The sequence below is a fragment of the Pipistrellus kuhlii genome, unplaced genomic scaffold, assembly GCF_014108245.1.
Source record: "Pipistrellus kuhlii isolate mPipKuh1 unplaced genomic scaffold, mPipKuh1.p scaffold_m20_p_15, whole genome shotgun sequence".
Taxonomy (NCBI): domain Eukaryota; kingdom Metazoa; phylum Chordata; class Mammalia; order Chiroptera; family Vespertilionidae; genus Pipistrellus; species Pipistrellus kuhlii.
The window spans coordinates 33,628,690-33,649,849 of record NW_023425460.1 but is presented as its reverse complement, the minus strand read 5'-3'; the positions used below and the strand labels follow the sequence as shown (position 1 = coordinate 33,649,849).

Sequence of the window (21,160 nt, the reverse complement as noted above, 5' to 3'; positions counted from 1 at the left end):
ACTCAAAGAAGCATCTGGAAAGATGAGATTGGGAGGAGTCAGGGTGTGGGGGTCTGCATTATGTAATCCTATATGATATAAGGCTAATATGCAAATAGACCAAACTGCAGAATGACCAGTCACTATGACATGTACAGACCGCCAGGGGGCAAATGCTCAAAGCAGGAGCTTCCCCCTGGTGGTCAGTGTGCTCCCACAGGGGGAGTCCCACTCAGCCAAAAGCTGGGCTCATGGCTGGTGAGCGCAGCGGTGGAGGTCTGAGCTGCCTCTAGAGTGCTAAGGATGTTTGATGGGCCTAAGCCAGCAGCCAGACATCCCCTGAGGGCTCCCAGACTGCAAGAGGGCGCAGGCTGAGCTGAGGGACCCCCCCCCCCCCCCCCCCAGTGCACAAATTTCCTCTAGTAATGCTTATAATCTCTCTCAGGATGTGGCTAAGACTTTGGAGAGAGTAGGAAGAACTGTTTAGTAGGTTCCAGGATTTCAGACTGATGACATTTATTGATCTTGGGATATCAAGGAATTAGCTCTAGGGTAGATTTTTGTTTCATGTGGGTGGATGGAAGGTATTGCCTGAGACAGACCGTCAGAGGAAGGGGAAGGGGAGTTCTTTGAGACTTTGGAGCTTATTTCCTGGTTTTGTGCTTGGTCATGGATGGTCAGGTCTTTTCACATCCTGCCACCTGATTCCTTATCACAGACCAAGGGACTCAATTCTCAGTGCTTTGGGCTCAGAAAGACCTGAAGGTGAAGAATAGAAGAATGCTCATACTGCTGAATAAAAGTCCTGACTAGTTATTGTGGCAAGACTTTTTGCATAGGTTTATCACCTTCTGCCCTTACCTCTTTCTTACAGATAAGAAACTGAGACTTAGCTGCAGCACTCTGCATAAATTCACTAGCATCAAACATACATTCTTTCTTCACCACATCATTCTACTTCTTAGAGTAAGGAAATTCTTGAAGTCTCATTCATTTCCAGGTAGCCAGAATAAGGCTAAGTGGGTTTCAGAAGAGTTTTGGACAACAACAGCATAGCACAGGGGTCGGCAAACTCATTAGTCAACAGAGCCGCAGTTTGCTGACCACTGACATAGCAGACTGGTTTGTAATCAAAAGAACATTGGATACAGAGAGATGATGGGCTTGAATTGTGGCTTTTGCCACTCACCATGTGGAGGTAATAGCACCTACCTCCCCAAGGTTATGAAAGATTTAGTTGGTGCATGTAAAGGTGCATTACAAGCTATAAAGTATAAGGGGTTACTGCCATCATTGTTTTCTATCAAATAAAGGGCACTGCTTCACCTACACCATCAACAGGCTGTGAGTTGGGTTTAGTGGTGAAATTACAGAAAACTATACACCACATCCTTGTACAGGCTGCCCTTTGGGAGAGAGAATACAACCAACCTTGATAGATTGTGGTTCCAGGGGCCAGTGTGAGTGTGGCTCACAGTTGTTCCATTGCAATGTGGAAACAACCACATTTAATTAGGAGATCTTACTTCTGGGCTATATTTCAGTCTCATTTCAACCCCATTATTCAGGACTACTAAAAATCAGCAAAATGCCATGGCCAGAGTTTTCCTTTCCTTTCTCCTTCCACCCACCCATAGAAGCAGTACTCTCCAAAGGCAAAACACACAGAGAACAGAAGAAAGTATAGAAAAGACCCAAACAATCCAACAAATGGGGTAGTGGCCTGGACGATCTAGCGTGGGGTGCAGTGTGCATTAACTGAGCAGCTTATCTGATATTCCCCGCTGAGATTCCCCAGGGGACTTACACCTCCCCTTTCTTGGCAAACCCACCCCACAGGCCCAAGATGTTTGGCTTTAATAAAAGCTGTACGACAGAGGAGTGATCTTGGCGGAGCCTCAAACCACAGGTCTTCCAGCTGGCCAGCTTTCCTGAGGGATTGCCCTGTCTTCATCTTCCTCTGATGTCAGATGTAGGCACTGCAGACACGTTGGTGTGTCATTCTCAGGTTCTCCCTCCTACCACATCCTCGGTGGCCTCTCTGTGGCATTTTGCAGTGCTCACCACGCTCCTTTGTTTCAAGGATTCCATTTTCAGCCATCTGCTTCCCTATCTCTCTCTCTCTCTCTCTCTCTCTCTCTCTCTCTCTCTCTCTCATTAATAGAAACATATCATTGGGTGAGGATTTAGAAAAAAAATAGCCTCAAATGTTATGTCTTATGTGTAACATTCTAGAAATGACTAAATTATAGTGACAGAGGGCATATCAATGGTTAATGGATTAGGTTGTGAAGAGGATGTGACTATAAAGGAGTAATAAAGAGCTTTTCTTTTTGTGGCGATGAACAGTTCTGTTATTCAAATATTTATCAGTGATAAAAATCCATGGAACAGGAGAGATTGAGAGAAAGATAAACTGAGAAACCCAGTGCAATCTAAATTCAAAAGGGTCTGTAGTTGAATTCATTTGTTGTATCAGTGTCATTTTGATAATGTATTATGGTTATGTAAGATGTTATCATGGAGAGTGAGCTGGGTGAATGGTACCTGGGAACTTTCTGTACTATTTTTGCAACTTATTTTGAGTCTTAAACTATTTCAAAGTAAGAAATAGTTCTTTGAAAAAATATATATTTATACAATTTTTATATATGTATAGTAGTCAAATGTTCTTTGGAGATACATGCTGAAATATTTAGAGTTGCAGTATCATGATTTATATAACTTTCTCTCAGATGTTTGGCAAAAATAGTGTACACTCTTAGAAGGGAGATAAAGCAAATGAGGCAAAAGTTAACAGTGAATATATTGTAGATATTTGTCTTTGTCTTGTAACCTCTCTCTAGGTTTAAAAATTTTTATTAAGTTAGGAGTTAGGAGAAAGTATTAATATATAGACAGATAGATAAATAGGCAAAGTGAGCCAAAGAGAAAGAATCACCTAAATCTAGGATTGAACCAATGACCTTCAATCTAACATTGATCCCCAGTGGGGGGCATGCAGGAGGCAGCCATCAATGATTCTCTCTCAACATTGATGTTTCTGTCTCTCTCTCTCCCTTCCTCTCTGAAATCAATAAAAAAATATATTTTTTAAAATAAAATACCCTGAAAACACATTACCTGAGTAAAATTTGGACTTTATCTCTGCTTTAGTCAAACAACCAACATGTATTGAACACCTACTGTGTTTGTTGTTTATATCAGTTTGTGTGGGAGAAGACATGAGACATGGTCACTACCCTCTTGAAGAGTTATGGCTAACTTGAGGTACTAACTTAAGGACCTCCATAAGGCAGTATGTATTTGATTGCATATCATATATGCAATGGCTTTTGACCAGAAGGACATCCGGCAGGTCTCCTAGAAGGTCTCCCAGTCTAATTAGCATATTACCCTTTTATTAGTATAGAGGCCTGGTGCATGGGTGGGAGCCGGCTGGTCTGCCCTGAAGGGGGAACCCTACCTTCCCCGTTATGTGACAGGTTTTAAGTTACTTATTTCTTCTGCCAAGTTTCTTTTCTTTTTTCTTTTTTCTTTTTTTTTTTTTTTGCCAAGTTTCTTTACCTTCCACTAAAAGATGCTTGCACGAACATATCATTAAGGCAGGTGGGAAGGATCATGCTCCAAACTTTCTGGAAAAGGGGAGATATATTTTTAAAAGACACACAAAAGACCATGATATCAAGCTAAGTCATATTCCTATTTGTCCTTCCTTCATAAAAATTAAACTATTTCTACCTACATAGAAGATAAAGAGTTTTGAATCCTTTGATATGGCTCAGTTGATGATGACACATCAATTTATGTGGTTGTAGTTCCACAAGTTTGTGTTTACAAAGTGTAGTATTGTGTTGTTTAATGCATAACAATTGCTCCCCTTTCAGTTATTCCATATTTTTTCTTAGGGCATTTGGGATTTATTTATGGCCATTCCTATTTAAAAGTAAAATAAAAAGTTACTATGTTTTGACCTTAACATTCCATCTGTGATTAAGTCTATCCAGAAGGCTCTGGGTATTTGTGTGTGGTTCTCTCTCTCTCTTCTCTTTGTATATCTCTCGTGCTTTTAGCCTTCCCAGAATTATCTCTTCACTCACCTCTCCTAAATTCAGTTCAGAAGTTAGGCTGAACTGGTGTTGACAGGGCTCTGCGATTAGGAGAAATCGGAAGGCGTGCCTGCTCAGTCACATTTCAGGACCTTGGACAGCTCCCAGCTTTCCTAGAGTAGGTGCTTGCTTTTTAGGTGTCACAAAATGTCTTTTTTTTGTGGCATCTAAAAAAGCAGATTTTTGCTGATGCTCAGAGAAAGGGTTCTGGTCAGCAAATATTCCAGGATTATTAACTGCCTGGCTTTGAGAGATAAAGATCTTAGAGGGCTCCCTTTCCCCCAGCATTTCTTGCACTTACTAGTTCATGTCTACCAGGGCCTAAAAAAATATCCCTCAGTTCAATTCAGCAAACTTATGTGGGTCAAGCTTTTCCCTCCATGGAAAGAGAGCTGCCCAAATACAAATACACTTTGAGAAGGGGAACAAAGGGACTCCAGTTTGAGTGAGAAAATAATCTCTTCTAAGGGGTGGTTTCCATGGGGACTAGAGGAGAGAGCACCAGAGAATTGGGGGCCCACAAAGGACAGGAGAATGGCAGGATGAAGTGGAGAAGAGAAGCATTCAGGGACGTCTGGGGTCTCTGAAGGCAGACGTGGTGAGCTTTGCATTGTTCACATCTGAGCACACAAAGGAGAAGCCTCATACTTCCCTAAAATGAGGTTTACCAAAGTCTCCTCTTCCATATACACATAGCAAGAGTCATTAGACTCGTTTTTTGAGAGATACTTATATAATGAGTCAATGTCCTTTGTTTTCTTTGTTCCTCACAGCAAATAGGGTTTTATTATCTCCATTTTCCAAATGAATGAACGGAGAGGCTGGGTAACTTGCCTAAAGTATCACAACTACAAAATGGCAGAGCTGGGTCTCGAACTCAGTTTCTCTGACTCCAAGCTGGTGTTTTTCCATCATACTATGTCCCTAATAGGGTCTTTGTGTATGTGGTACAATATATATAATACTATTTTTTACTTTCTGGGCAAGTTTTCTGTCATTTTAAAGTATACAATTCAATTTAATTAAGTACATTCAAAATGTTGTGTAACCATCATCACTATTTATTTCTAAAACTTTAGTGTCACTCCAAAAAGAAACCTTTTATACATTTAGTAACTTCCAAGGCCTCCAACCCCCATTAATGTCTATGTTCTGTTTGATTTTGACAATTCTAGATACCTCATGTAAGTGGAATTATACAATGTTTATTCTTTTGTGTCTGGCTTATTTTATTTAGAATAATGTTTTCAAGGGTCATCTATGTTGTAGTATTTATTAAAATTATTTTCTTTTATATTGCCTTTGGAGTCTTGTGGTTGCAAAGATTACCAGAAATGATGAGTGGTTATTGTAAGCAACCTTGTAAATTAAAGAAGACAGGAATCTCAGCCACATGGATAGATGTTCAGAAATAGCCATTTGGCTGGACTTATTGAAACTTAAATACAGTTTGGAATCCAATCAGCACAGCTCTAGGGACTAAAATATCTCCTTGTCCTTTTTGTGCCAGGAATTTGCTGTTTTCTGATACTCAGTCGTTTCACCAACTTAGTGATATTTTGCTTTCACAGCTCCTGTATGGCCTGGCACTACCAACCACCTACCTCTTTTTCTATCCAAAGCAACTCAGGTTTTTGCTGACTCTGTATTTCTGTAATTTCAATGATATGCTATCCTTTCTCTCTTTGTACCCTTTATCTCTTGCACCCATTATCAACTGACAGACTCTCTCCAACATTTGGATCCTGTTTTCTGGTTGGCCTGGTTAATTGCAGTCATCTTATACTTGACCACCTCAGAAGCCATCTGCATAATTAGAAATCAGTTAATCAGTTGCCCTTTATTCAAACATCTTCCTCTGCTATCCATTGCACTTTAACCCTGTAGCCTGCATCTACTAGTACTTCTGTAATTCACAAGTCACAGAGCAGAGGTGTATATATGACTGAGTTAACGTGTACTAAGGAGGCATTTCTTAGATTATACAAATAATTGCCAAATGATGATATGCAGTTTGGAGTTGCTTGAAATATCCCTAACTTAACATCAAGCTGCCTTACTTACAGTTTTTAAATGGGTTGTTTTTGTTTTTTTATTTATTTTTTAAAAAAAAATATTTTATTGATTTTTTTACATAGAGGAAGAGAGAGAGATAGAGAGCTAGAAACGTCGATCGACCAACTGCCTCTTGCACACCCCCTACTGGGGATGTGCCCGCAACCAATATACATGCCCTTGACCGGAATCAAACCTGGAACCTTTCAGTCCACAGACCGATGCTCTACCGCTGAGCCAAACCGGTTTCGGCTGGGTTGTTTTAGTCCCTAGAGCTGTGCTGATTGGATTCCAAACTGTATTTAAGTTTCAATAAGTCCAGCCAAATGGCTATTTCTGAACATCTATCCATGTGGCTGAGATTCCTGTCTTCTTTTGGGGTGACACAAAAGTTTTAGAAATAAATAGTGATGATGGTTACACAACATTTTGAATGTACTTAATTAAATTGAATTGTATACTTTTCAGTTCTCTTGCCAACTAGGAGGCAGTAATAGGAAGGCATTCAGAACACAGGACACGCTGAGGTGTTAACAAATCCATGAAGTGGGTTCCATTTCCTCTACACACAGCAAAAAGGAGACTGGATTCTTAGAAACAGGCCATTTTTAGTTCTGTGAGTGTGACAGAGAATAGAGTGCTTACCAAATAGTACTTTTAAAAAATCTCATTCCCACTCTCTTCCTGCTACATTTCCCAGCCTCTCTTGTACAATAATTAGGTTGGGGAATGTGACTAATTCTGGTCAAATGGGATGTGAGAATAAGTGATGCCTGTTCTGCACACTTTATCTTTCTGGAAGGTATCTAGTAGTTCCAGAAAGAAAGGAAGTGCTTAAAAACAAACAACAAAGAAATAAAAATTTTAAAAGATGGGGCTTTGGCCAGTGTGGCTCAGTTGGTTGTGCATCAGTCCATGCACCAGGAGGTCAACAGTTCAATTCCATCATCAGGGCCCATGCCCGGATAGTGTGTTCCATCCTGACTAGGAGGCTGCAAGAAGCAGCCAATAGATGTTATGCTCTCACATTGATGTTTCTCTCTTCACTCTTCCTCTCTCTCTCTCTCAAAGTCAATAAACTATTAAAAAATAAATTAAAGATGAGACACGTTTAAAGGACCTATGGGCCATCCTGAAAGATTCCCAATAGCCAAAGCTGGAATAATTTGAGCAACAAAGTATAAATTATGATGGTAATGGATTATGACCCAAAGCCAGTAGGAGGATTAGTGAGGGGCAATCAAATGACTGAACAGCAGGCTGTGTGGGGTGACCAGGCATGTAATATTATATTTAAAATCATTTTTCTTAAGATATGTTTATTGCATGTAACATTATTATATTTAAAACTAGAGGCCCAGTGCATGAAATTCGTACATTGGGGGGACGATCCTCAGCCTAGCCTGCACCTTCTCCAAGCCAGGACCCCTTGGGGGATGTCCAACTGCCAGTTGGACATTCCTCACAATCCTGGACTGCTGGCTCCTAATTGCTCACCTGCTTGCCTGCCTAGTCACCCCTAATTGTCCCCCCTGCCAGCTTGATCACCCCTAACTTTCCCCTGCTACTGGCCAGGTTACCCCCAACTGACCCCCACTGGCCTAGTAGACCCATACTGCCCCACCCCCCTGTCAGCCTAATTGCCCCCAAATGCCATCCTGGTTGCCCCCAACTGCATTCCTCCCACAGGCCTGGTTGCCCCTAACTGCCCTCATCCCCCGCCAGCCTGGTCACCTCTTACTGACCCCTGCTGGCCTCATTGCCCCCACTTGTCCCCCTCCTGCTGGCCTGGTTGCCCCTCACGCCCCCCCCCCCCTGTCAGCCTAATTGCCCCCAAATGCCATCCTGGTTGCCCCCAACTGCATTCCTCCCACAGGCCTGGTTGCCCCTAACTGCCCTCATCCCCCGCCAGCCTGGTCACCTCTTACTGACCCCTGCTGGCCTCATTGCCCCCACTTGTCCCCCTCCTGCTGGCCTGGTTGCCCCTCACGCCCCCCCCCCCCAGCCTGGTCACCCCACACAGCCTGCTATTCAGTCTTTTGATTGTCCCTCACTAATCCCCTTACTGGCCTGGTTGTAGGCAGCCTTCTTGTGAGGGCATGAGGGTTAATTTGCATATTACCTCTTTATTATATAGGATAGTTTTCTTGAAATAAAAAAATGAATTAAAAAAAAGAAGCATATCACTAAATCTAGCCCACATTTAATGGGAGGGGAATTAATGGGATGTGCCTGCAACCAAGGTACATGTCCTTGACCGGAATCGAACCTAGTACCCTTGAGTCCGCAGGCCGATGCTCTACCCACTGAGCCAAACCAGTTAGGGCTACATTAAATATTAATGGAATGAACATTCCAATTAAAGGGTAGGGAATGTGATAATGGATTTTAAAAAAACAGAATGATCCAATTACATTCTATCTATAAGAGATTCACTTTAGATTCAGAGATACAGGTAGAAAGTAAAAGGATAAAAAAAGGCATTCCATGCAAACATTAACCAAAAGAGAGCTGGATTAGCTACTATACTGATATCAGACAAAATAGCCTTAAGCCAAATTTGTTATAAGAGGCCTGGCCTGTGGGCATCATGCTGTGCACTAGGGAGTTGTTGGTTCGATTCCCAGTGAAGGGCACATGCCCGGGTTGCAGTCTTGATCCTTGGTAGGATATTGTACTGTGCATTGAGATTTCTCTCTCCTGCTCTTCCTCCCCAATAAATAAATAAGCTCTACTTAAAAAAACAATCTAAAAAGTTGTTACAAGATACAAAGAATACTATCATATAACAATTGAGAGGTGTTGGCATAGGAGATGAAATTTATTCTGTTGATTTGTAATCAGGCACTCATTCTCTACCACTTACTAGCTGTATGACTTTTAACCTTTCAGAAGCTCAGTTTTGTCATCTATAAATTGAGATAATATTTAATTTGCATTAGAATTATCATGAGGCATGTTCGTAAAAGTACCCTGCACTGTACCTGGTCTCTATTAGGCACTCTACAATATATAGCTTTTAAGGAGTCCTGCTGATCATTTCAGTTCATGCTCTGGAGCCCAGAGGGAGCATTAAGAAAACCAGTGCATTATATGAAGGAGCCAAAGTTTGGCGAGAACTACGTATCTCATATGATCAAGTACAGACTGTGAGTTCTGCAGAGGTCAAGAAGAGCGAGGGAGAGCCAGCTGGGGTGCTCCATGGTGGCTTACTGGAGGAGGTGGGCTCTGAGCAGGTCTGAAGGAGGTGTAGGGTTTGGATGAGCCACTGGTGGGGAAGTGGAACAGCATGAGGAAAAGCGGTAGGGAAATTTAAGAGTTCAGAGAAAAGACAGTCCTTCTGGAATGGAAAGTCGAGATTTGGGAATGTCTGGGGATAGTGAGTGGTTTCAGATGAGAAGGAAAACCCCCTGGAGGCGGGAACCTTCTGATTTTCCCCGCTCAGCCCTGAGAGCACCCAGCAGAGATGCCTCAGGTTTCTGAGCTACCACCAGGGAGCAGTATGACCCAACAGCTTGGAGCTTCTCAGTTCAGTTCATTTAGAAATTTTTTTTTTTTTTTTTTTTTTTTTTTTTTTTTTTTTTTTTTAGTTCCAATTTTGTGCCAAGAGCTGAGCTAGGAATTTAAAAGTATCTCTCCACCCACCCAAGAATCTAACATTTGTGCATTTTCCTCGGAGATCTCTTTTCATACTGACCACAACCCTGTGTGGTCTCCATGTGTTAGTCTCATCACCATGGAGGAACGGATGTTGGGAGTTTTATGTGAATTATTGAAGTTCAAATGGACTGCGAGAGAGTCTGAATTGAATCAGGGCTATTATCTCCATCCTGTGCCCTCCACTATAACCTACATAAGGATATTAGCGCAATAATGACTTATGTTAATAATTATTAAAAACCAATGTTAGAATCTCATTTTGAGAAGATGAAAAAGGTCTGGAGATGGGTGATGGTGATGGCTGCACAACCTTGTGAATGTACTTAATGTCACTGAACTGTACACTTAAAAATGGTTCAAATGGTGCCCAACCGGTGTGGCTCAGTGGTTGAGCCTCAACCTATGAACTGAAACGTCACTGTTTGATTCCTAGTTGGGGCACATACCCCAGTTTCAGGCTCCATCATCCTCAGTGAGAAGAGGGGTGTTGGGGAGGGGGGGAGCATACAGGAGGCAGATGATCAATAGTTCTCTCATCATTGATATTTCTATCTCTCCCTTTCCCTTCCTCTCTGAAATCAATAAAAATATTTTAAAAATAAATTTTGTTATGTATATGTTACCACAATTTAAAAATAGAAACTACTGCCGAAACCGGTTTGGCTCAGTGGTAGAGCGTTGGTCTGAGGTCTGAAAGGTCCCAGGTTCGATTCCGGTCAAGGGCATGTACGTTGGTTGCGGGCACATCCCCGGTAGGGGGTGTGCAAGAGGCAGCTGGTCGAGGTTTCTCTCTCATCGATGTTTTTAGCTCTCTATCTCTCTCCCTTCCTCTCTGTGAAAAATCAATAAAATATATTTTAAAAAAAATAAAAATAAAAATAGAAACTACTATTTGAAGGACCTAAGGCAGAATCAGAATTGAATATTTTTACATCAGTTGTCAAGCAATAGTTTAAAATGCATGTTTTCTAATTAATAAATAGTCATTGATAGCTAATAATGGTATTTTAATCAGTTTATTTTTTAAAAATATATTTTATTGATTTTTTACAGAGAGGAAGGGAGAGAGATAGAGAGCTAGAAACGTCGATGAGAGAGAAACATCGACCAGTTGCCTCTTGCACCGCCCCCACTGGGGATGTGCCCGCAACCAAGGTACATGCCCTTGACCGGAATCGAACCTGGGACCTTTCAGTCCGCAGACCAACGCTCTACCACTGAGCCAAACCAGTTTCGGCTAGTTTGTTATTTTAATCCTCACCTAAAGGTATATGTTTATTGATTTTAGAGAGAGATGAAGGCAGAGAGAAAAAAAAAATCTATCTACCGGTTGACGACTGGTTTACTCCCAGTCGATCGAACACACAACTTAGATATGTGCCCTGACCAGGAATCAAATCCGCAACCTTTTTTTTTTTTTTTTTTTTTTTTTTTTAATATATTTTATTGATTTTTTACAGAGAGAAAGAGAGAGGGATGAAGAGTTAGAAACTTCGATGAGAGAGAATCATCGATCAGCTGCCTCTTGCACACCCCCTGCTGGGGATGTGCCCGCAACAACCAATGTACATGCCCTTGACCGGAATCGAACCTGCAACCTTTCAGTCCACAGGCCAACACTCTAGCCACTGAACCAAACCAGCCAGGGCAAGACCATGGTTTTTGGATCTGACTGACTTGGAACTGATACGGGCTCTGCTGCTTTATCAGCTGAATGTTTTTAAACAAGTTACTTAATCTCTCTGTGCTTCAATTTTTTTCATTTGTAAAATAAAGATAATAATAGTACCTACTCCATAGGGATGTTGCGATGAGCAAACGCAATCATGTAAATGTAAAATGCTCAGCACAGTGCGATAACATAGTAATCACTGAAATGATGGCTGTTGTTGTTTGCACACAGCAGAATGCTCAGAAAATGATAAATAAACGGATGGGTGTGTCTTGAGAGTGCCTGGAATCGCCCTGGCCTTCCTGGGGGCGATGGAAGCAGGAGTCACACAGCGGAGGGAGGGTGTTTGGCCCAGTCAGCTTAGCTCATGGAGTGATAGGACTGGATATGGTTCTTGGGGTCTAATTCCATCATTTTACAGAGAAGCCCTAACCCGAGAAAGAGCGTAAGCCACCGCTTCCTGCCAATCAACCAGGAAGTTATGAAGAGAAGTGGTTTGGTATGGTGAGAGCCTCTCCCCCGGGTGGGTGAGTCAGGCCTCAGATCTTTTCTGAGAGGTGCTCACCTCTGCCCTTCTTTTTCTGTTGTTGTTGCCAGAGTGGCCAAGAGGATCATGAAACTGGGAAATGGAAAGTTTATTCTAGTTTTCTAGGGCAGGGAGTAAGGAGAGGCTAGGAGAGGAGCCCCGAGTAGCCAGCCCTAGCACACCTTTGGTTAATATTTATTCTTTCTCCTTCCTCAGCTCAGAAACCGAGGGGAAGTGAAGCAGCAGCTTGTGAGGCAAGATCCTAAGGGCTCAGAGAAGCTTGTTCCTGTGAGAGGTGACTCAGCACAGGTCTCAGAATCTCAGGGAGTGTCCCCAGCCGGGATTCTGCACAGGCCATGCCTCTAGGAGGGCCACTGTGTCTGTTACTGTTCCTCTGCCCAGGGGAGATTCGGTCTCCTGGGAGCCTGAGGATATCCTGGCAGCCCCCCCCCCCCCCCCGCTAATGAGTGTGTAGTAGAATCGGGGTCCTTGTGGTTTGATCTCCCAATAATGCACTTCCTCTTGAAGAGACTCCCTCATGTCTTGCCTGGATGCAGTGACCTTTCTTCTTTTATAGACTCTTGTCAGTACCACCTCTAGCCTAGGCTTTCTAAAACAAAAGGCAGCATGGCACTCCCAGAGTAAGTACATCACTGCCTGTACACTGAGCTCCAGACTCTTTTTATTTTATTTTAAATATTTCGGAGAGGACGGGGCGAGAAAGAGAGACAGAGAGAGAGAGAGAAACAATAATGAAAATCATTGATCAGCGCCTCCTGCACCCCCCCTCCCCCCACTGGGGATTAAGCCCACAAACCGGGCAGGTGCCCTTGACTGGAATCGAACCAGGGACCCTTAAGTCTGCAGGCCTATGCTCCATCCACTGAGCTAAATCGACTATGGCGAGCTCCAGACTTTTCAGCACACTGTGATACTGATGAAAATTTCTGCCTCATCCTGACTCCTTTCCCCAACATACACCCCAATTCTCTAGCTCAGGGCTTCTCGGTATGGTCCACAGACCACCTTATTCAGAATCACTGAGGACACTTGTTTTAAAATGCAGCTTCTTGAGACTACTCCGGGGACACGGGAATCTGCATTTTAGTGGTACTGAGGCTGATTCTTGTGCAGACTGCCTTTTAAGAGCTGTTCTGCCGCTGGGACCGGTTTGGCTCAGTGGATAGAGCATCGGCCTGTGGACTGAAAGGTGCCAGGTTCGATTCCGGTTGAGGGCATGTACCTTGGTTGCGGGCATATCCCCAGTAGGGAGTGTGCAAGAGGCAGCTGATCGATGATTCTCTCTCATCAATGTTTCTAACTCTCTGTCCCTCTCTCTCCCTCTTTGTGAAAAACCAATAAAATATATTTAAAAAAAAAAAAAAAAAAAAAAAAAAGGAACTCCTCTGCCAAACCAGACCATTACGTTTCCTGACAGCCTCCGGGCCCTCCGTGTCCTTTCTCATGCTGTTTCTTTTTCTAGAATGCCCTTCGTGCACCTCCCAGCCTGGTGTTCTCTGTGCACTCTAAGGTTCGTCTCACACGTCAGCTCCTCTGCGCTGCTTCCCTCAAATCTAGGTTCTCTTTGTGTGGGCACTCAATCCCACTGCAATTTCTACCGACCTCTGCTCTAAGACTTTTCATATTGTGTCAGGGTTGGCTCCTGTACTTGTGTGTGAGCTCCATAAAGGCCACAGATGATTCCTTTTTGAATCCCCAGGGTCCAGTGAAGTACATGGCAGAGAGAAGGCATGTTTGCCTCAGTCTCACTCAGAAAGGTAGATTAAATACATTTTGTAGCTGACAAAGCCAGGATTTATGGTGCAGGTTCTTGCTTCACAATTTCCGTCTGTTAACTTGCTCTAAATGTTTGTTCTACCCTGGAAGGAACTATGGGTTTATATTTTGGTAAGCTGTATTTAGGTTAGCCATGAATTAAGACATAGAATTATTATTTTTTTAAATCCCAAAATGTGACTCTGTTAGGCTAAGGAACTACTTGCTCTTGATCTCTTTGAGCATAGAACCCACCAGACTTTTTGCCCACCTCAGATCTGTTCCTGAGAATCACCTATCACATCATTCTTGACCTTTTATATATCTATATCTATATCTATATCTATATCTATATCTATATCTATATCTATCTATCTATCTATATATCGATATATATATTATTGATTTTTTACAGAAAGGAAGGGAGAGAGAGAGAGAGTTAGAAACATCGATGAGAGAGAAACATCGATCAGCTGCCTCTTGCACACCCCCTACTGGGTATGTGCCCGCAACCAAGGTACATGCCCTTGACCGGAATCAAACCTGGGCCCCTTCAGTCCACAGGCCGACGCTCTATCCACTGAGCCAAACTGGTTTTGGCTTGGGTCATTCTTGACCTTTTAACCCTAGTGACATAATTGCCATCTCAGCCAGACACACCCTGGACCTTGTCATGACTGATTCAGCTCAGAAGTGCCAACATACTGGTCTCTGACTAGAATTTCCTTGCCTTCTGCCTGTCTACTTTTTCCACTCCCAGTTCACCTGCTCTCTGACGTCATGGCTCCCTGGATCTCTTTTCAAAGCTCTAGCCCCTGAGTGACCTCCTTTTTTCCTCCCCTTCCACAGGCACCTGCTCCTCTTCTGTCTGAGGCAACCCCTCACTTGGGCACTGGACTCCATCTCTCCTAAATTGTGGGCACTCTGCACCATCATCACCACCTTTTCCTACATCTTTAGTATCTTTTCTGGCTCTTTCCCTTCCACACATAAAACACTGCCAGGTTTCTCTCACCTTTATGACTGCCTTCCTCTAGCTATGCTGTATATGTATACCGTATTTTCGGGCGTATAAGACGACCCCCCTAATTTTACAGTTAAAACATAGGTTTAGGCCTATATTCGCTGTATAAGACTACCCCCCACTTCCGAGGCAACACCAATTCTTTTTTTAATAGATTGCCTCTCCGATTCTGGCCAATGTGAGCAGGCTTTTTTTCGTTTCAAAAGTCGTCTTATACGCCGGAAAATACAGTACTCTGATTGTTTTCACAGCTGTCAATTTGTACATCTTAATCACTTTTTTTTTTTCATCCATTATCCCAACCCCCTTCTCATCTGACAACCATCAAAATGTTCTCCGTATTTATGAGTTTGTTTCTGTTTTGTTTATTTTGTCTTCTAGATTCCACATATAAGTGAAATCATATGGTGTGTGTCTTTCTCTGTCTGACTTATTTCACTTACCATAATACCTTCTGGATCCATCCATGTTGTTACAAATGGTGAGATTTCATTCTTTTTTTATGGCTGAGTAATATTCCATTGCATATATGTATCATCTCTTTATTAATTTGTCTATTGATGGACACTTAGGTTCTTCCATATCTTCACTATTATAAGCTATTATAAAGGCTCAGTGCACAAAATTTCATGCAGGGTGAGGAGGTTGTTCCCATAGCCCGGCCTGCACCCTCTTGCAGTCCGGGGCCCCGTGCGGGATATCTGACTCTGGCCAGCAGTGGGACATTCCTCTCACAGTCCTGGACCCCTCATTCCTTATTGCTCGCCTGCAGTGGAGGTGGAAGAGGCTCCCATCACTGCTGCTGCACTCCCTAGTGGTGAGCCCAGCTTCTGGCTGAGTAGGGCTCTCCCTGTGGGGAGTGCACGGACCACCAGGGGGCAGCTCCTGCATTGAGCGTCTGTCCCCTGGTGGTCAGTGCACATCATAGCAACCGGTTGTTCTGCTGTTTGGTTGATTTGCATATTAGGGTTTTATTATATAGGATACTGCAATGAACATAGCAATGCATATATCTTAGAATTAGTGCTTTGGGTTTCTTCAAGTAAATACCCAGAAGTGAAACTGCTGGGTACTTCCTTATCTCTTATTCTAGCCATGGTTTTGAAGTCTGTTTTGTCTGATATAAGTATTGCTACCCTAGTTTTATTATTTTTTTTTCATTTTCATGAAATATCTTTTAAAATATATTTTATTGATTTTTTTTTGTAGAGAAGAAGGGAGATGAATAGAGGGTTAGAAACATTGATGAGAGAGAAACATTGGTCATCTGTCTCCTGCACACCCTCACAGGCCGATGCTCTCACTGAGCCAAACTGGTTAGAGATCCATGAAATTTCTTTTTTCCATCCTTTTACTTTCAGTCTGTTTGTGTCTTTTGATCTGAAGTGAGTTTCTCATAGGCAACATATGTATGGATCTTGTTTTGTTTTGTTTTGTTTTTTATCCATTCAGCCATCCTGTCTTTTAATTGAAGTATTTAATATATTTACATTTAAAGTAATTATTGTTAGGTATGTAGTTATTGCCATTTATTATTCATATTTATGATTTTTTTTCTTCTTAAAGAAGTCCCTTTAACATTTCTTGTAATATTACTTTAGTAGTGATAGACTCCTTTAGGTTTTTTTGTCTGGGACCAAGTTACTTTAATTCAAAGTAATTAAAATGCCATTGTGGTGCATTATCAGGCAGCCTGCCTTGGACTCTGATATATGAATATGAGTGTATAAATATCTCTTCAAGGCCATGCTTTTAATTCTTTTAGATACATAACTCAGAAGTGGATTGCTGGATCATATGGTAATTCTATTTTTAATTTTTTGAGGAACTGTCTTACTGTTTTCCACAGCTGCTACTCCAGTTTACATTCCTAACAGCAATGTACAAGGGTTCCAATTTTTCTACACTTTTGCCAATACTTGTTGTTTTCTGTTTTGTTTTCCATTGTTTTGTTTTAGAGCCACCCTACTAGCTGTGAGGTGAAATCTCATTATAGTTTTGATGTGCATTTCCCTAATGAGGAGTGGTTTTTAGCATTTTTTCATGTGCTTATTGGCTATTTGTGTATTCTCTTTGGAGAGATATCTAGTCAAACCCTTTATCAATTTTTTAAAGTCCTTAAAAAATATATGTTTTTGCCCATTCGGCATGACTCAGTGGTTGAGCATTGACCTATGAACCAAGAGGTCATGGTTTGATTCCCATTCAGTGCACATGCCCAGGTTGCAGGCTTGATCCCCAGTGTGTATAGGAGACAGCTGATCAATGATGTTTCTATCTCATCATTGATGTTTCTATCTCTCTCTCCCTGTTCCTTCCTCTCTGAAATCAATAAAAATATATTTTAAAAATATGTTTGGTTGACTTTTTAGAGAGAGAGGCAGGAAGAGAGAGAAACATCGATGGGCTGCCTCCTCCCACCACCCCTGTCCCCCAGTGGACCACCAGCCCACCAGAGACCAAATCCACAACCCAGGCACGTGCCCTGACCAGGAACCAAACTGGTGACTCTTGGTGTATGGGACTGTGCTCAGTCAACTGAGCCACACTAGCCTGGTGTCTTTGCCCATTTTTGAATCATCTTTTTTTTGGTGTGTTTTGTTTTGTTTTGTTTTGTTTGTTATCAACTGTAGGAGTTCCTTCTCTATTCTGGATATTTGTAAATATTTTCTTGACTGAAATCGAACTTGGGACCCTTCAGTCCACAGGCTGACGCTCTAGCCACTGAGCCAAACCGGTTTTGGCTGAACATAATTCTTAAACTCCTGGGGCCTCATTTTTTCCTTCTGTAAAATGAGGTGTTTATCTTGGATCATCCATAGTAGTTATTGTCAAACTAAGGTGCATGTTGTAATCACCTGAGGAGCTTTAAAAATACAATACCTAACGGAGAACATTTTGATGGTCGCCAGATGGGAGGGAGGTTGGGGAGATGGGTGAAAGTTGGAAGGGATTAAGAGGTACAAATTGTCAGTTATACATACATGGGATGTAAAATACAGTATAGGAATAAAGTCAATAATATTGTAATAACTATGTATGGTGTCAGATGGGTAATACTAGACTTATTGGTGTGATCACTTAATAAAATTATCTAAATGTCTAATCACTATGTTGTACACCTAAAATTAATATAATATTGTATGTCAAGTGTAGTTGAAGAAATAAAAAAACCTACTGATATCTAGGTCAGTCCCCCGAGGTGTGAGGTACAGCTGGGCAAGGGTATTTTTTAAAAGCTCCCCTGGTGATTCTAATGTCCTGCCAGAGTTGAGAACCACTGATCTAAAGTTTCTTCCAGATATAACACACTGGAAAGTTGAGCTACCAGGATTCCCAAGAGACTGGAGAATGGAATGTCTCCCAACATTCTTCTGTTGCCATCCTTTTCTAGTTTAGCAGGAAACATTATCAAGAGGCTTATTAAGCTAGAATTTCAAGAGTAAATGTGGATTCCTGAATATTTAATACTTAGTAGCTCTGTCCTTTCTGCAGAGACCTGGGGAACCTGAAAAGTGGAGAAAAAATGGTCTCTTCCCTAACCCCACTGCTCTAACCCAAGGACTAGGAGTCTATCATGGAGTGTTGTATTGTGGAGTCTTAGTTAGGCTGAGGGAGAAGGTGGAGGGAAGGATCCTTGGTATAAACTTATTAGAGTGCTTGGGTCTAGGAGGAGGTAGTGGCTGAGAGTTACAGATACTCATTTCTTTATAGTACTTTAACACCATATTCACAGCATTATTTAACAGCATTATTTATCCAATTCCCAAAGCAACCTTAAGAAGTACAGTGCAGGTACTGCGTCAATTTGGTAGAAGAGAAAAACAAGCCTACAAGTTTCATTGTAGGTTAAAGTTCTCACCAAAAATTACACAGTCAGTTAACAACATTGAATGGTTAAGGGTCTCACCAAAAATTACACAGTGGGTTAGCAGTAGGGTCAGCATGATAGCCCATGTCCTGGCTCCTCCCCATCCTGGTCGTTCTCACTGTGCCTGGGAAGAAAAACTCTGCATACCCTGTGTGAGAGAATAGATTTTATATATATATATATATATATATATATATATATATATATATATATACACACACACACACACACACACACACACACACATATACATATATATACATATATATATATTAGATTATATATAATTTGCATATTAGGAGATATATATATATACACACACATGACCCTAATATGCAAATTGACCAAATGGCAGAATGACCAGTTGCTATGATGCGCACTGACCACCAGGGGGCAGATGCTCAACGCAGGAGCTGCCTCCAGGTAGGCCCGGTGAGCAAGTGATGCCAGGCCACCAGCCAAGGCAAGTGCCATTGGGGGCTCCCCCACCCCCCATCACCCTGCCCACTGGTCACCCTGCAGAAGGAAATGAGTGGCAGCAGCGGGGTGGGGCTGGTGAGTGGACAGTGCCAGGCTGTCAGTCAAGATGAGTGCTAGTGGTCCCCCCCCCGCCCCGCAACACCCTGCTGGTCACCTCACAAATCAGCCCTGACACCAGCCAGGCCTAAGGACCCTACCCTATATATTGGGAACAGTCTCTTAGATTTAAAAATTAAAACCTGGCAAGATTACTCTAACACTGAAGAAACAGGATGATGCAGCAATGACATGCATGGACTCTGGCTTGCACATTTTGTGGTCAGCCCTGATTTTGACACTAATAACTGTGTGACAAAGCCAATTACTTAACTTCTCTTTGCTTCAGTTCTTCCACCCGTAAGATGGGGAAAACGGTACTACTGCCCCAGAAGGATCGTGTCATGTTCTACTTTTTATAATCAGGACAAAAAAATGTAGCTGCTCATACAATAGCAAGATGCCTTTCACCTGTATGAAAAGTATGGTCACTGGTGCATGCAGTGTCCTGGATTGTGAGAGGGATGTCTGACTGCCAGGGCATCAGGCCTAAACCAGCAACTGGATATCCCCCAAGGAGTCCCGGATTGCAAGAGCGTGCAGGCGGGGCTAAGACCCCCCCACCCTGTCCCCTGTGCACGAATTTTGTGCACCAGGCCTCGTGTGTGTGTGTGTGTGTGTGTGTGTGTGTGTGTGTATGTGTGTGTGTGTGTGAGATCTCATTTCATCTTCATCAAGCCTATGAGTTTGATGCTATTACTTTCACCTCCATTTTAAAGGTGAGCAAACTAAGACAAGAGTATTTGAGAAACTTATCCAAAATCATAGCTAGTTGGCAGCAGAACCTGTAGTTGAAGCCAGGGAGTTTGGCTCTGGAGTGCACCATCACACACTCCAAATCAGTTAAAGACGCATTAAAAGATCTTGCCTGGGAAGTATTAACCCACCCGCTATATTCACCAGACGTTGCTCCTTCAGATTATCACTTGTCCCTATCAAAGGCACACGCACTTTCTGAGCAGCACCTCAAAACATATGAAGAAGTGGAAAATTGGGTCTCGGAATGGTTTGCCTCAAAACAAGAAGAGTTCTATTGGGGGAAAATGTTCTATCCAAAAATTACCTGAAAGGTGGGGAAATGTATAGCTAGTGATGGACATTACTTTGAATAAAGCACTTCTGATGTTTCTATTGAAATTATTGTGTTTTCTTTCATTACAAAATCCACTATTATTAACCAGTACACCTAGTAATGATCTATTTTTAGCCTCTGATTTCATAGACAGAAGCTGCCTATGAACTAAGCTGTCTGATCTGCATTGAGCTGCTGTCTATGATCTCTTTTGAGTCCTTTCCACAGCACCACTGGCAGAATCAGAGTGAACAGCTTGCCCTTTGACAGAGCTTGGCAAGCAACAGTGACAAAAGCAATGAACTTTGGGTAAGGTCAGAAAGCTCTTTTAGGATGGAACTTGAGTCTGTGTAAAGGCCTTCTGAGAGGTCCTTTAGTGCCTGAACTTGCAGTTTAAAAAAATTTTTTAAGGCAACGAAACACTTTTTTTCAACATAGACATGTGGGAAGTTAATGCGCGCGCGCACACACACACACACACACACACACACACACACGCACACACCCCTATGTGGAATCCATTCTTCAAATAGATAAAAATGGAGATGTGTTGAAGCAGAAGTGGGATCCAGTTGATCTTACTCTCATTCCTTAGGCAGTATTAAGGAATACAATTTCAAAACCATTGCTTCAGACCAGGGTTTACTGAAGCATGTCCTACTAAATATCAGTCTCATTAGACACTTTGAAGAAAAAAAAGTTTCCTGGTCAAATACATTTGGCAAACTCTGGATATTCTATCTTTGCTTATTAGCAGATAAGAAGTCAGAAATCCTGGAGGGGGATGAGACCACTCTTAATCTACAATTTTCCTTTTTTAAAAACATGAGTAAACTGTTA

General features: G+C 42.2%; 1 long non-coding RNA gene across 1 annotated transcript; it reads left to right on the top strand.

The window, feature by feature from the left end:
- Positions 1 to 537: 537 nt before the first annotated feature.
- On the top strand, positions 538 to 20,385 carry LOC118718938. Its single transcript, XR_004987995.2, has 3 exons — positions 538 to 548; positions 994 to 998; positions 20,067 to 20,385. It is a non-coding gene; the product is annotated as an uncharacterized LOC118718938 (long non-coding RNA).
- The last annotated feature ends 775 nt before the right edge of the window (positions 20,386 to 21,160 follow it).